At 50.9% G+C, this 13955-nt stretch overlaps 1 protein-coding gene across 5 annotated transcripts in view; it reads left to right on the forward strand.

Moving 5' to 3' along the window:
- KAZALD1 (Kazal type serine peptidase inhibitor domain 1) overlaps positions 1-13955 on the forward strand; it is a 51832-nt gene that overhangs the window by 9498 nt on the left and 28379 nt on the right. The window contains exon 6 of one of the 5 annotated variants that reach the window (XM_070780687.1): positions 4644-6445. The exons of 3 other annotated variants lie outside the window; for them this stretch is intronic. The gene's annotated coding sequence lies outside the window, so the exon portion shown is untranslated. Of the gene's footprint in view, positions 1-4643; positions 6446-13955 lie in introns of those variants that run through there. One more of the 5 variants, XM_070780685.1, reaches the window with a different exon arrangement.

Below are 13955 nucleotides of genomic sequence, written 5' to 3' on the forward strand. Positions count from 1 at the left end.
GTCCTGTCCTGGGAGGAGGCAAGGTCCGGAAGCTTCTGATGAGGGCGCTGTCCATCAAGGACTTCAAATGGCCAGCGGAGGCCCTTAATAACTCTTTGGGAGGAGGGAAGGGACCCCCTGCCCTAGATGTGCCTGCAGGAAAGCCAGGGTGCCTGTCCAGGATGAGGGTCGGTTCCGGAAGAAACAGCCTGGGAACAGGGTCCAGGCCAGAGGCAGGGCTCCTGTGGGCTGTCTTCCCCTTAAGGTGAAGATGGGGAAAAGGTTAGTAAGCAATCCTGTGATTTTAGTTCCTGTTTTAATTAACTTTGAAGGGCTTGGGGCCTCCCTGAACACCAGGGAAAGGAGCAGAGTAGACGTTTATTTTCCTCCTTTCCCTTTTAAAGACAATTTTATTAAATCACTTTGTTTTCATTCTGGCTCAAACATGGGGCATTTAAATGGAAAAATAATTATTTTACCTTGTTTGCTTATGGTGAGAGGAGAGTCAGGAAAGGGAGGGATGCCGATGAGAGGAAGAGGTTGGCAGCTTTGGGCTGGCACACATGTGCATGCGCACACAAATACCCTACAGACAGGCCTGCACAATCAGGCTCCCACTCACAACAGCCTCGATCACGGCACGAAGACCCTCACACTGACGCACATTGTGTACCCACAGAAAGACATGCCTTGCCCACGTACCCTCCCAAATGTAGGCACCTCAGTACTTGCAAGCTTGGAGCATCCACCCTCCTGAAGATAAATTCCTTTACCACCGCCATAGCTCCAGGCGAACGCTCTCTGTCTTACACAAACACTCCCGATACATCAGGCTCACAGCACAGGCCCCCTCACACCTCACAGGTACCCCCACATACCCCTTACAAGCATCAGGGGGTATGCACGCATGTGCACACACACACACACACACACACACACCCAACGTATCTAGACCTTTTCAAGACAGTTGAGTTGTATCATCATCAGTGCGTACAGATTGAGACACACAATTCTCCTCAAACACACAAGCCCGGGATTTCCCTGGTGGCCTAGCCCTGCCAGCCTTGTGAGGCCGAAACAAACAGAAATCAAAGGACACCTGGCAACAAAGCTGGGGGTGAGGTGGGATGCTGTCGTGAAGAAAGAGGGCCCCCAAATCGACCTACCCACTAGGCGACTCCGTGCGCCAGTTTCTCTGTGCCTGTAACATTCTTGGATGGATCTCTCCATCTCTCCTGACCTTGATTCTGCAGCCTCTGGGACAGTCCCCCCTGCCTCTCACCCGTTCTCTACCCCAGGCCTGCGAAAAGGCCAACAGGTCTCTTGGGCTCAGCTGCCCTGGCCAGGACCGAGTTCTAACTCAGGATTCCCCACCTCCTGCCTCCCTCCCCCACTGTGTGGACCGGCGTCAGAGGGGTTAAAACTTGGGTAGCGCACCCCCTCTCCACTCCCACCCCTGGCTGATACTTCGAGGGCCGGGTTCGCGGGAGGGAGCCGTACCTGTACTTTGTCTTCATCTGTCACCGCTTCTGACAGTCAGATACATCTTGTGGGGGGGGCGTGGAGGGCAGGGGAGCAATAATTAACCTCTCCTGCCTCATACCCAAACGCGGCTGCCTGCCTGCCTGCCTGCCCGGCCGGCTGGCCCAGCAAAGACAACTGCAGGGTCTGAAGAGTGAAGGAAGGGGGAGCGGGGAGGAGAGGGAGGGGGTGAAGGGAGAGTGCGGGAGAAGCCGGAGAAGCCCGCTGAGAGGAGGGACCCTGACGTTTTTATTGCCCTGCCAGCCTCTTTTCTGCACCCTTCTCTCCACTCTCTTCCTGGGGAACTGCGGGAAGTTGGGAGAAGTGATCAGAGGGAGGGGAGAGGGTGAAAGCCCCGTGCACGCACCTCTTCCCACTGGGGAGTTCAGGACCCTCCTGAAGGCCTGGGGGCTGATTTGGGAGCACAGTGGTGTGAGGGGGAGTCCTTCATACACTAGTGTTGCACAAGGACAAGGAGGAGGAAGAGAGTGTTGGGTGGTGTAGAGGGGGCAGAGGATGCCATGCTGGTTTTTCTCATTTGTGGCAGGTGACTCATGCTTGTGTTAAGGATGAATTATTCTTCCAATCAGTGAACAGGGATCAGTCTCATAGGAGCTACCGTTGAAAAGGACTCCAGATTTGGAGTGGGGGATAGAGGATGCTTCTAAAAAGTCAAGTAAGGCTGTGGGGGGGTGGGATGGGTGTGGCTGGACTCAGAGCTTGTACAGGAAGAAGACAAATTTGGGCTGGGTCCTTGGATGGAGCAGGTGGGACTCAGGGTCAGGCAAGAATCACCTCCAGCCAAGGAGGTGAACTTGACTACAGCATTCCCACAGCCAAATTGCCAAGTACTGGGGTTTGTCCAGGGAGTAGAGAGGAGACAGGAAGGAGAGGTGTTGTCACTGCTGGGCTCCTGGGGGTGGGGTGCAGAGGGAAAGGGCCCTGCTTGTCTCCTGGGCAGCCTAAAGGCCAAGAGATTCTAGTTTTCTCTATCTCTTCGAGACAGTGTTACTCAAATATGTCATCTGCAGTGTCTGAGAAACAAGACCTTTGCTCTAAGGTCCCTGACTGAGTCGTGGGCACAGTGCTGTTCACGAGTCAGGATCCCTGGTTCTCACCCTGGTTCTGCCACTAGCTAGCTGTGTGACAGAAGATAAGTCATTTAACGTCTCCGGATCTCAGCTTTCTCATTTATAAAGTGGCGGGGGTGGGGAGTTGAGGGGGGACTGACGAGAAAAACTCTATAGACATTGTCAAGACTCACGTCCCATAATCTAGTAAGATCTGAGGAACCTTAGCAGGCTCAGCTGTGCCCCCACTGCCCCTCACACATGCTGTGGACCCCTCCCACCCTGGAGCAGCGCAGACACAGCCCCAGAGTGCATTTCTCTTTCTCTCTCTCACACACACAGCCTCCTTGCCCCTTGTACTGTGCATCCCTGGACTTCCAATCATCTACGAAACATGCTGCGGTTGGGAAGGTGCCCCGGGCCAGGGCACCCCAACAGAAAAGCTGACTCTATACATTTCTGTTAAAAGAAAAACGGACATGCCTCTGCAGAGAGTGGAGAGTGGAGCACTGGAGGCGGAAAGCTAGCTCCGGAAAGGACTTGCAAGTGGGGAGAGGGATTGTTGGAGAGAGAAGAGAGCCCGGGAGAGGTGAGGAGAGATAAAGAAGCAGAAGCCTCAGCTCAGCTGCAGGGGACTCACGCTGAGAGTGTGGAGTGAGACGCTGACAGCCCTGTCAGGAAATCACCTCCAAGCATCCCACACCCTGGTCTGCCAGGCTCCATCTCCCCAGGGGAGGAACCCCAGTGAGTCACGCTGCTGTCTGTCCCCTTGATTCCCCTCCCCTCCTCCCTAAACACACAGCCCTGCTCCAAAAGAGAATTCATTTCTGGCTATTATTTTCATCACCTGAAGAAACGCTGTGCATTTTGACAGCACCAGGGGAGAGGAGAGAAGCAGGAAGAAGTCAAGACTGCCTGGGTTGGGGTCACCTAGGATGGCTCTGTGTTACCCAGAGCAATGTGCTACCTAGGATGGAGCTGGTCTCCTAGGCAAGTGTGGCATTTAAGAAAGAAATGGACTTTTCTCTAATAGCATGGAGTCTGGAGCAGCAGTAGGTCACCTGGGACCCATTGCTGCTGCTCCTAAGTCACTTCAGTCGTGTCCGACTCTGTGTGACCCCATAGACGGCAGCCCACCAGGCTCCCCCATCCCTGGGATTCTCCAGGCAAGAACACTGGAGTGGGTTTCCATTGCCTTCTCTGGGGACCCATTAGGGGCCCTGGAACAAATCTAGGCTCTTGCATAGGCTCAGCCCTGGTGAAGGAGAGGCTTGGAGTTTGGAGAGAATGGTTCAAGCAGCCTTATTTGTGGAGTGGAGAGTCTATCTCAGCCTTGGTGGTCAGAAATGAGTTCCAGTCATTTGGGGAATGTTCCAGGCTTTCTTCTCTAGCCCTGGCTCCTTTCTCCCAGCTCCCCTTCTGTGGGAATAGGTCTCAAATTCCAGCCCCAACCCCCACATCCCCCACTCATCACCTTCATAACTCCTTAGTCTGTTTTTCAAGAGTTCTTTTTATTGTTCTTTACTTTTAAAATATAGTACATGGATATATGCTTATGAAAATTTCAAACAATCCAGAAATGTGTAGACAAGAAGCAAAAGCCCCTTTTTCCTCCCCACTAATTCTACTCTCTTCTCCATAAGTTGCTGGGGTTAACAATATGGTATGTATTCTTCTAGGTCTTTTACATATTCACTACACACAAACACACACAAATTAGATTTTAAAACAATTATTATATTGATTTATGTCATACTACTATTTTACTATTTGCTCATTTCACTTTAAAAATGTCAGACATATTAGGCAGGTCAGCACATAAGGATATATCTTGATCCATATAGGTATATTTCACATAGTACTCCATAATAGATTTAACCAATTCCTTAGTGCTTGGCTTTTATGCTGTTTTGAAGTTTTTGTTCTTACAAACAATGCCACAGTAAACCTCCATAAACCTATGTCATTTTGCACAAGAATGAGCATATCTGAGATTCAGATTTCTTAAAGTGGCACTGTTGGGTCAAGAGATATGTAGTGTATGAATATCTAACCCTGACTTTCTCTTTGAAGCTTGAAACCCACGTTTCCAAGCAAGAGTCCACAGATGCTTGAAAGACAGGCCTGCTGAGTATTTACAGGTGAATGTCTCCCAGCACTTCAAATGCAGGAAGTCCAGTTCCAAGTTCCTGATCCCCTCCTCTTCCATCCTGCTCCCTGCCTTCCAGCCTCCTTGCTTTGGTCAGCATCACCCTACACAGGCTATTGCCCAAGCCCCACACCTTGGATCATCTTTACCAAGGTGTCTGTGTGTCCAGATTTGCCCAGAATTGTCCAGCATATGTGTACTGCCCTGGAAAAATGATTGATAGTACCTCTTTGTACTCAAAACTGTTCTGGATTGGGCAATAAATTAAATCACCACTCTATTCCTCTTTGGGCTTCTGTGGTGGCTCAGCTGGTAAAGAATCTGCCTGCAATGCGGGAGACCTGGGTTCAATCCTGGGGTTGGGAAGATCCCCTGGAGAAAGGAAAGGCTACCCACTCTAGTATTCTGGCGTGGAGAAGTCCATGGACTTTATAGTCCACGGGGTCTCAAAGAGTCGGACACAACTGAGCGACTTTCACTTTCATTCCTCTTTTATCTCTGATTCCTATTCAATCCATCACCAACTCCCACCAACTCTCCATTCTTTCTGTTGCATGGCTCTGGATCCCATCATCAGGCTTGAATAAAAACAGCTTCCCCACTCTTCATCTCTCCTCCCTTCAACTCATCCTTTTACTCCATTGACCATCATGTGTTTTTGGCCATTTCCTTTATCACAGAACTCTCTTGCTTCCCATTGCCTACAAGACTGAGTCCACTCAAGATCCATCATCACACTATAGTCCACCAGAACAGGTATCTCCCATCTCCATAGGTCAGGAATCGGTATCACCTTAGCTAGAGGAGGAACAGGAGTCAGGCACTGGAAAAACTGTTCCATACCCCACAAAATGATGAAGAGAAAGACTCCTTGTGGTCGGGATGAAGCCTAGAAGGTGACTTGGTGTCTCTCTGAATTCAGATCTAGGGTTGTCCAAAGAGGGAAGCCCTCTTGGGCATTCTGTCTCTTCCTGCTCACCTGCTTTGTTCCCTTGTGCCTCAAAAACTCCAGCCAGTTTCTCCTCCATCTCTTGTTCCAGGCCTGGAGTCTTCAGGGACATCTTTTCATGTTTGGCTCTCATCCAGCTGCCACCTGCTTACTGCACTCCATGCCACCTCTGAGCAGTGTCATATGTGATCAGAGATCATGGGAACTTGCAGTCCTTGAGTGAGAGTGAGGGTGGTGATGTATATATGTAGTGTTGTTAATACACCCTCAAGCCACTTTAAACCCCACCCTGGAAGAGGACTCTCAAGAACCTTCAGGGCACGCCCAGTTGGAACTCCCTATTCCTCCCCCACCATGTTAACTTCCTCCCACCTGAGCCTTTGGGATAAACCTCTGGACTGCTTAACCAAACTTCAGGGCACCTGCAGCCTCCCCACTCCCTTTCCTGGCATCCCTCCCCTCACTCAGATGTTGCCAAATGGATGGCGAGCTTGGATGGGTCCTGGTGGCCGAACTCCAAGCAGAGGGGGAGGCATCCTGGGCCCCTGCCAGCATTCCATCCGCAGTAATTTGGCAGGAAAGCACCAGCTGCATATATCTGCACATCTGTTTATGCCTCTGGCTTGTTATTTATTCTCTGCCTTTCATGGGCAGCGGAGCCAGAGCACACCTCAACTCTTCCCAAGTTAGATTAACCAAGAAAGAAGTCTGGGACACTCAGTCACGACAATTGCTGATGTTCATTGAAGGGTATGCTTTCTCTGGCAGCTGCTGCCACTTTTCGTAGAGACACAGAGGAGAGGAGCAGAGAGGAAGGGAGGGGGAGGGAAAGGGTGGAAGGAGAAGAGAGGGGAAAGCTATGGAGTTAGAGCCTTAGTCATGCTGGAATACTTAAATGAGGTGGGCTGATCCCTGACTGCACTGGGGAGAGGGAGAGTTGGCCATTCTTTCAAACACAATCTCTGCTCTTCCTTCCTGCTAGACACCAGACTTCAGCATGTGTGTGTATGTGTTCTTGGATGGTGTGGCTGAGAGTCAATCATGGGGATAAGGTCTTTAATAGAGGCTAGGTAGGATGGTCTTCTTTGAGGTACTTAAATAACTCTTCTTGAGGGATTTCTAGGGCACAGACCTGATGGTGGAGAACCACAAGCCAGGCTCTGTCCCTGGGATTAATAAGGAGAAGGAGTGAGAAGAGGAGGAGGAGGAGGAGGAAGAGAAGGATGAATAAGAGAAAGGGGAGGAGAAGGAGAAGGAAAGAGAATGTTAAAGAATGGAGAAACAGGATTGGCAGGGAAGAAAGAAGTGAGTGGAGGGACCTGGAACTTTGGAGATCCTTGAAATGGCTGGGGTGCTATCCTTGGTCCTGACCAATAAAGGACCCAGGAATTGCCCAGAGTCTCTGTCCTGGATGGAGCTCCAAACTCCCTACACTTTCTTTTGAAGGCAACTGGATAATTCTGGAGTAAGGACAAAGAGCTTGTGGTGGTGAGAACTGAATCCATAGGTCTGACTTCTCCCCCTCTAACCCCTTCTCCCTCTCCTGCCTTTACCCAAAACAACTCCTTGTGCAGTCAGTGCTCCTTGCAGGGGACAGATAGATGTGGGCTCAGAGAATTCTGGGCAGGGTTCATGGGTAAGGGTGCAGGCACCTGAACCCATGGCATAAGTGGGGGAAAGTGGGTGTGCTCTGGGGGAAGGGAGTGCTGGCTTGGTCAGATTAAAAGCAACTAGACCTTGCCAATGCTCTAGACAGACACTTTGCTTTTACTTTTTTTCCTGCTCCTTTGCAGAACTCAGACACCAACATCTTTCCCAACCCCCTCTCAAAAATTATATGTAACGAGCTGTTCATAATCAGGCCTTGCACAGATGGGGGTTTAATCAGTTAGAGTCTAAGCACACGGGCATTCCAACCTAATCCAATTCCCATCAGTTCATTAGGGGAAATATTCATCACCCAGAGATTATAGTGGGGCCAAAGCTGTGAAAGGATTCTAAAGAGCTGTCAGTGGAGCAGTAACCGAACCAGCCGAGACAGGAGGCCAGGTTGTGTGGAGGGTGCCTATCAGTCCTTGACTGTGTTCTGAGACCCCTGGTCCTTACCAGACTATGTCATAGTTGTTTTTTTTAAGAATCACTGTTTATTAACCTTGGGGCCAGACTCTGGAGGGGAAAATAGAAGAGAAATGTCAACTGCCTTTGGGAGTCCCTATTTAGAGGGGAGATACATGGTCCCCTGTGTCTAGGGAACCTCCAGTCTGATGGGAGGGACATGGCTCCCACCCTTGTGGACTGCTTTCTGAGCTCTCTGAAGAGTGCTAACTTGTAAGTGATCAGGCATTTTTGTCCTAAAATCTCTAGCAAGAGGCAAGAAATTGCCACCTCATGAAGGCACAGGTAGGAACACAACTTCTACCAGTTCCTGCAACAAATGAGAAACAGAAGTTGGGAATACAAGGCAGGGTACAGACTCCAGACCAAGGGACACCGTTACTTTTCTTCTGTCATGGGGGGCTGGGCAGAGTGAAACAAGGGAGAAGGGGTAAGGGCCTTCTCCAAGGTTGACTTCTGCCAAGTAGATAAGGCCCTCACTGATATTAAGGGATCTTCACCTCCTCTATTGAGAATCTTGAGCATTTCCCTGTAGTTCCTGCCCACATCCTCATGTGAAGTTTGGAAAGCATGTTTGTTTACCACCTCTGGCTTTCCTGATGCCACCCTCTGCCTACCATTTTTCCTCTCATCCTCCCTGGTGGTGGTGGAGGAGGTCTGTCTTAGGTGGTTCACACTCATCCCAGGGTGTTTCTGACCCAAAGGCAAGGCATTTACAGGGCTAGACTTTGGTCTCAAAGCCTGTAGCACTTCCTACCACCTTTAGTCCTAGATACGGTCCTGTGGGCTGACGAGAGCTGGTCCTCTGCAAAGTCCATTTCCTCTGCCCGGGTCCTCTGCCTTCCTGCTCACCTGGCCCAGAACAGAAGTATAGGAGAGGGAGAACGTGGGCCATGAGGCCAGCCCTCCTCTAGGGACAAGGAAGAGCTTCTTTGAGGAAGTACACTGAAGCTGAGACCTGAGGGAAGAGGGAGGTACCCAAGTGAGGAGAGGTAAGGATTCTCACCCTCGTTGGTCCCTTCTGCTCCCTCCACCTCTTATTTCCCAGGCTCCTGGGGCCCATTCTTGGCTCACCACCCTTCAGTCCAGTCTCCAAAAGTCATCCTCCCTTACTCACACTCCATCCAGCATCCAGCCTTTGGAGGTGAACTCTCAACTCTGGGACCACCAGGACACTATCCTCCAGGGATTCAGTTGAAAGATTTCAGACCTGGAGGAGGAGGGCTCAGAGGCAGTGGAGTCTAGATGTTTCTCAAAAAGAACGACCAGAGCCTCAAAAACACATAGGTGCTACCACTCTCAGACTCATGTGCTTAGGAAGGAACCAGACAGCATCAAGAATCTGGGACAAACGGCCTGGAGCTGAGGTAGAGAATAAGATTCAGATAAGACACGAAAACTCAGCTTAGCCATAGTGATACCTGTGAGTTATGAAGTAGGGGATACATGAATACCTTCTCACTTGCACACAGGTCTACACTAACTGAGACTTAGGACCTCGGGCCAGGTCCATGGGGGTCCAGCTTCAAGCTTTGTTTTCCCATTTAACAGCTATCCCATCTTTAGTCAGCCACTGTTTTGTGTCTGATTCCAGTTTCCTAACCTCTGAAAAGGGGTATATCACTCAGGTTGAGGATGGATTGTCTGGTGTGATTATAGGGGTTGACATCCTGGGTTCTTATTGCTCTGACTCTTTCCTAAGGAGTGGGCCTGAGAGGGGCAAGCCCAAAATCTGTAGTTCAGACAATCAGGAAGGAAAGATCAGGAACAAGTTGGACGCCCCTCTCCCCAGCTCCGCCCCAAGCACTGACAAGTCTGTTGTCCCCAGACAGTAGGGAAGGGAAGATATAGTGATTGTACAGAGAGCAGGTGTCAGCCCAGCTGCTGTTTGCAGTCTCCTCCATTAAGAATAGCTCAGTCCCCTCTAAGGGCTCACCTGATTAGGTCAGGCCCACAAAGGATCTCTCTAATTTAAAGGCAACTGCTTAGGGACTTTAATTACATCTTCACAATCCCTTTTCAGCAGGACCTAGATTACTCTTTGGTTGAATAACTGGGGGAAGGTGTGTGTTTGCTACCAAATAACAGCAGCCTTCTCTTCCATTCTCATAGCCTAGTTGACACATCAGAAATCCATCACATGGTGAAAATGATTTTTATGAAGATTAACTTTTAGATACTCTTTGGGAAAGTCCCCAACATCTAGGAATCTCAGTATAGGTTAGTCAAACCCACCTAACAAGAATTTATACACCGAGGAGCTGAGGCTCCTCTTCTTAAGCAAAGGGAAGCTAAAGAGGTTCTGTCCTTAGTTGTTCTTGGTCAGAAGGAAGGGCAGCTCTTTAAGGTCCTGGGATTTGTGGATGTGGTGCAGGGTGGAAAGATGTCAAGATCAACAAGCACTCTAGGGATGCCCTTCCCTGGCTGTTTGGGCCACCAGAGCCAGAGTCACGGCAGCAGGTGATGGGAACGTTCTCAGTGACCAGTGGGGCTTCAGCAGGTAATTACCGGGCAGAAGCGAGGAACTGACAGGGTAATTATTAGCTTCTAATTGCAGGGCAAACCCAGGCCAAAATCCTCCTCTCCAAAGCAGAGGGCATTACTATTTGCATAGCAATTAATTACTTTGGGAGCTACGGAATTTAATTACCCACTAGTCCATGGGAGCCAATAATTAAATTACTCTCAGAAACAGGGTATTTATTTCCCAGTTAGGCTGAGCAGGTAGCTTCTACCTTGGGGAGTAAGCCTGGGTGGTGACCCCTGAACCAATGGCTGGCCCTCGGCCTGAGCAGACGTGAGTGGCAAGCTCAGTGTCCCAAGGAGGGAGTGTCCATGCTGCGAGGCAGACAGATACCTGACACTCACAGAAGCAAGCCCTTGCCGGACACTCAGACACATGGCATGCTCGGACCCAGGGCTGGTGGTTAGACGTGGGGTAGCCCATGGAGCTAGGCACACTTGCCCACATAGAATCACAAACACAGTAAAGAGCAGTGCCAAGGGACCATACAGGGCTTTTGGAGCTCACTTTGCCATAACTGTTCAGCCTAACGTGTCAAAATATGGGGTTCCCAGGGTGGCTTAGGGGTAAAAAACCCACCTGCCAATGTAGGACCTGCAGGAGATTCAAGTTCGATCCCTGAGTTGGGAAGATCCCCTGAAAGAAGAGATGCAACCCACTCCAGTGTCCTTACCTGGAAAATCCCATGGACAGAGGAGCCTGGCAGGCTACAATCCATGGGGTCATGAAGAGTCAGACATGACTGAGTGGCTGAGCAGGCACACAAGTGTCAAAATATTTTTTAGTACCATGTATTTTGGTCAACAGAATATTTGGGTTCCAAGTCCATCCTTGAGTCTCTTTTCGTCCCTGGTTCTTCCCATGGATAGGGTCGGGTTGGTAGAGGCTCAGGACGGAGTGGGGCTTAGGGAGGGGCTGTGGAGTGGCTGTTTTGAACACTGTTTGATAATAACTAGTGAAAGTTTAATGTTCCTGCGTCAAAATGGCCATGTTGAAGTGTCATATACTTCAACATGAAGAGATCCTTCAGTAGAAAGGGGCCCCTTGGAGCAGAGCTGTGCCACAGCCAGCCTTCTCCCTCTTCAGAGGAAGCAAGGCAGGGGCTGGGGCATGGAGGTAAGAAGTTGCTGAGAGTAGGAAGCCATCTGGGAAACCGAGTGGCTGGGTAGTGTTGGCCTCCCAGCCCCCACTGCTCTCCCTTGAGTCCTCCCCCCACCACTCTTACTGCTCCCCACTGGCTGCCTGGGAGGTCAGCAACTGCCAGGTAGTTGAGGCAGTGTGGCTTTCTCCTCCACTCTGTCTTCAGTGTGTGGGTGGTATCTGGCTCCAGAACTGAGGATTCTAGAGTTAGAGAAGCATGCAGCCCAGGGTTGGTGGGCCAGTCCTTGGGGCTGGCGAACCAGGGGTCTTTGGACATGTCCCACTCTGAGGGACGATGGAAGGAATAGCGCTCACTTTCCTTGCTCTTCCCTCCCTTCATCTTGGGCAGATCAGGCGGATCCTGGTTATTCTGTTCTCTTGGCTTCCTCCCTCCCTTTCCTCCAGGTGACATTAAGGAGCCCTGAGGTGTGCAGATCTGGAGTCAGGCCCCCTCCCTGCCCTGTTGCCTTTGGAGTTCCCAGCTGATAAGAGCTGCCAGCTCCCCAGCCCTTGCAATTCTCTCCCAAAGCCTAGAGTTGAGCCCCTGCCCTCACCCCGTCAGGCTCACCTTAAGCCTCCCTAGGTGGGACCCCATAGGCTCTTCTAATGAAGTTCTCTCTGACTGTTCGGGGCACCCACCACCCGAGGAAGGAGCGGCCGGCCCTCAGCCCAGGCTGCTGACAGCAGCAATCCATCTCCATCACAGTAATGGCGTCCCCATTAATCGGCCATAAACTAATAAAGCAAGCACTTTCCACCCCTCATGCCCCCCCCAACTTCATTAAGTCTTTAGTACATTAATATGTCTTACTTAGTGTCAGCTAAGCCTCTTTCTCCATTTGGGGTGGAGCATGGTGGGGTGGGCGCATTGCCCAGTGGGTGGGTGAACATGACCCCTCCCCTGGCCTGAGTAGAGGGGCTGCTGACTCAGGGCCACCCACTCCCGTCTCCCTCCTCCACCACTGTCCCCTCGAGGGGCCTGAGAGGCGGAGAGGGAAGCAGAGGCAGGAGAACAGGAAACAGTGGAGAAGTGGAAGAAAGAGGAGAAGGGGAGGGTGGAAGGAAGGAGGAGATGGGATGGGGGAGGAGCTGTACACCTCCAAATTAAATTTGTGATTCAGGCATCAGATGGGCCGACAGCCAGAGATTAATTCAACTGATCGAGTTATAAAGAGCGAGAGGCCTGAGTAATCAATCTTGCAGCTGTCAGGCCGACAGGCAGGAGTATTAACCTGGCTAGACGGCACATACCGAGGACTTTTTCATTTCATTCACCCAACCACATCCCTGACCACCTCTGGCCCATCTCTCCAAATAATAATAATTGTGACTGTTAACGATGACAGAGACAGGTTGAGAGGACTGCCGGGCCCTTCTCTCCCAGACTTCCCACCCCTCGTTCGGTTTGACCACTCCTAGAAAGCAGAGCAAGTAACAGCTCTTGGCCCTCTTTAAGAGGTGGCGAAATAGAGGCAGGGACTGCAATGAGAGCTTCAGACAGGCCAGCGGTGGGGCTGGGATCATGGAGATCATCGTCCTAGATCCCTTCTGCTTCCTGGAAAAGAGTTGCTCCCCAACCAGCTGGCTCAGCCCCGGCACTTCCGGCTCTGGTCAAGGAAGCTGTGATCCGGAAGGTCATACTGAGTTGTCCTCTGGCCTCTTCCGGCCCTGGCCACAAATCCGAGTCCTGGAGGGGGTGTTGTGTGGGGGCCCCAGCTCTGGCTCAAGCCCCTGGGCTGGATAGCTGCTCTTCCTGGCAAGCCACCTCCTCTCCTGCTCACTCTCCTCCTTGCCTGACAGTGTCAGTCCACACCTGGGGGTGGGGTTGGGGGTCTCCCTGCAGAGACTTGTGGAAACACCCTCCCTTGGGCAGAGAAGGGGTGGGGGTGGGGGTGCTACCTTGACGTTGACACTCAGCTAATTTTGTCCTTCACCTTTATATCTCTTTCTTCCTCCTTGCTTCAGGGAAAGGAAGGAACATTGTGTGTGTGTGTGTGTGTGTATGTGTGTGTGTGAGAGCACGTGAGCATGCATAAGATGTGATGGGGGGCACCTTTAGGGCTTACTGGAAGTGAGCCAGGACGAAGTCAGCCCTCTGAAGTTGTCATGCCAGGGTGGGCTCTAGGAAGCAGAGACCTTGGAGGGCCAAGGTGAGGAGACACAAGCTCACTCCTCCTTTTTCAGTAAGGTGCGGACAAGGGGGGAGGGTGGGGGGGTGGTGGCGTGGTCCCTGTAATGCTCTAACAGCACCAGTTATTATTATCATTACCACTCTAGGTACCACCTCATCCCTGACAGCAACACAGCTCTCATTCATTGCATTTGAAGTATCCAAGCATTTTATATGTTACAACTTTAATGCTTATGAAAAAAGCACTGTGAAGTAGGTTCTATTTTCAGCTCCATTTTACAGATGAAAAATTGAGGTTCAGAGAAGTTAGGAGACTTGCTGAAGCTCACACAGCCAAAAAACTATAAAGCCATTTCCTGCACCCTACCCAGAGCCTC

Source organism: Bos indicus, chromosome 26 (genome assembly GCF_029378745.1).
Source record: "Bos indicus isolate NIAB-ARS_2022 breed Sahiwal x Tharparkar chromosome 26, NIAB-ARS_B.indTharparkar_mat_pri_1.0, whole genome shotgun sequence".
Taxonomy (NCBI): Eukaryota; Metazoa; Chordata; class Mammalia; order Artiodactyla; family Bovidae; genus Bos; species Bos indicus.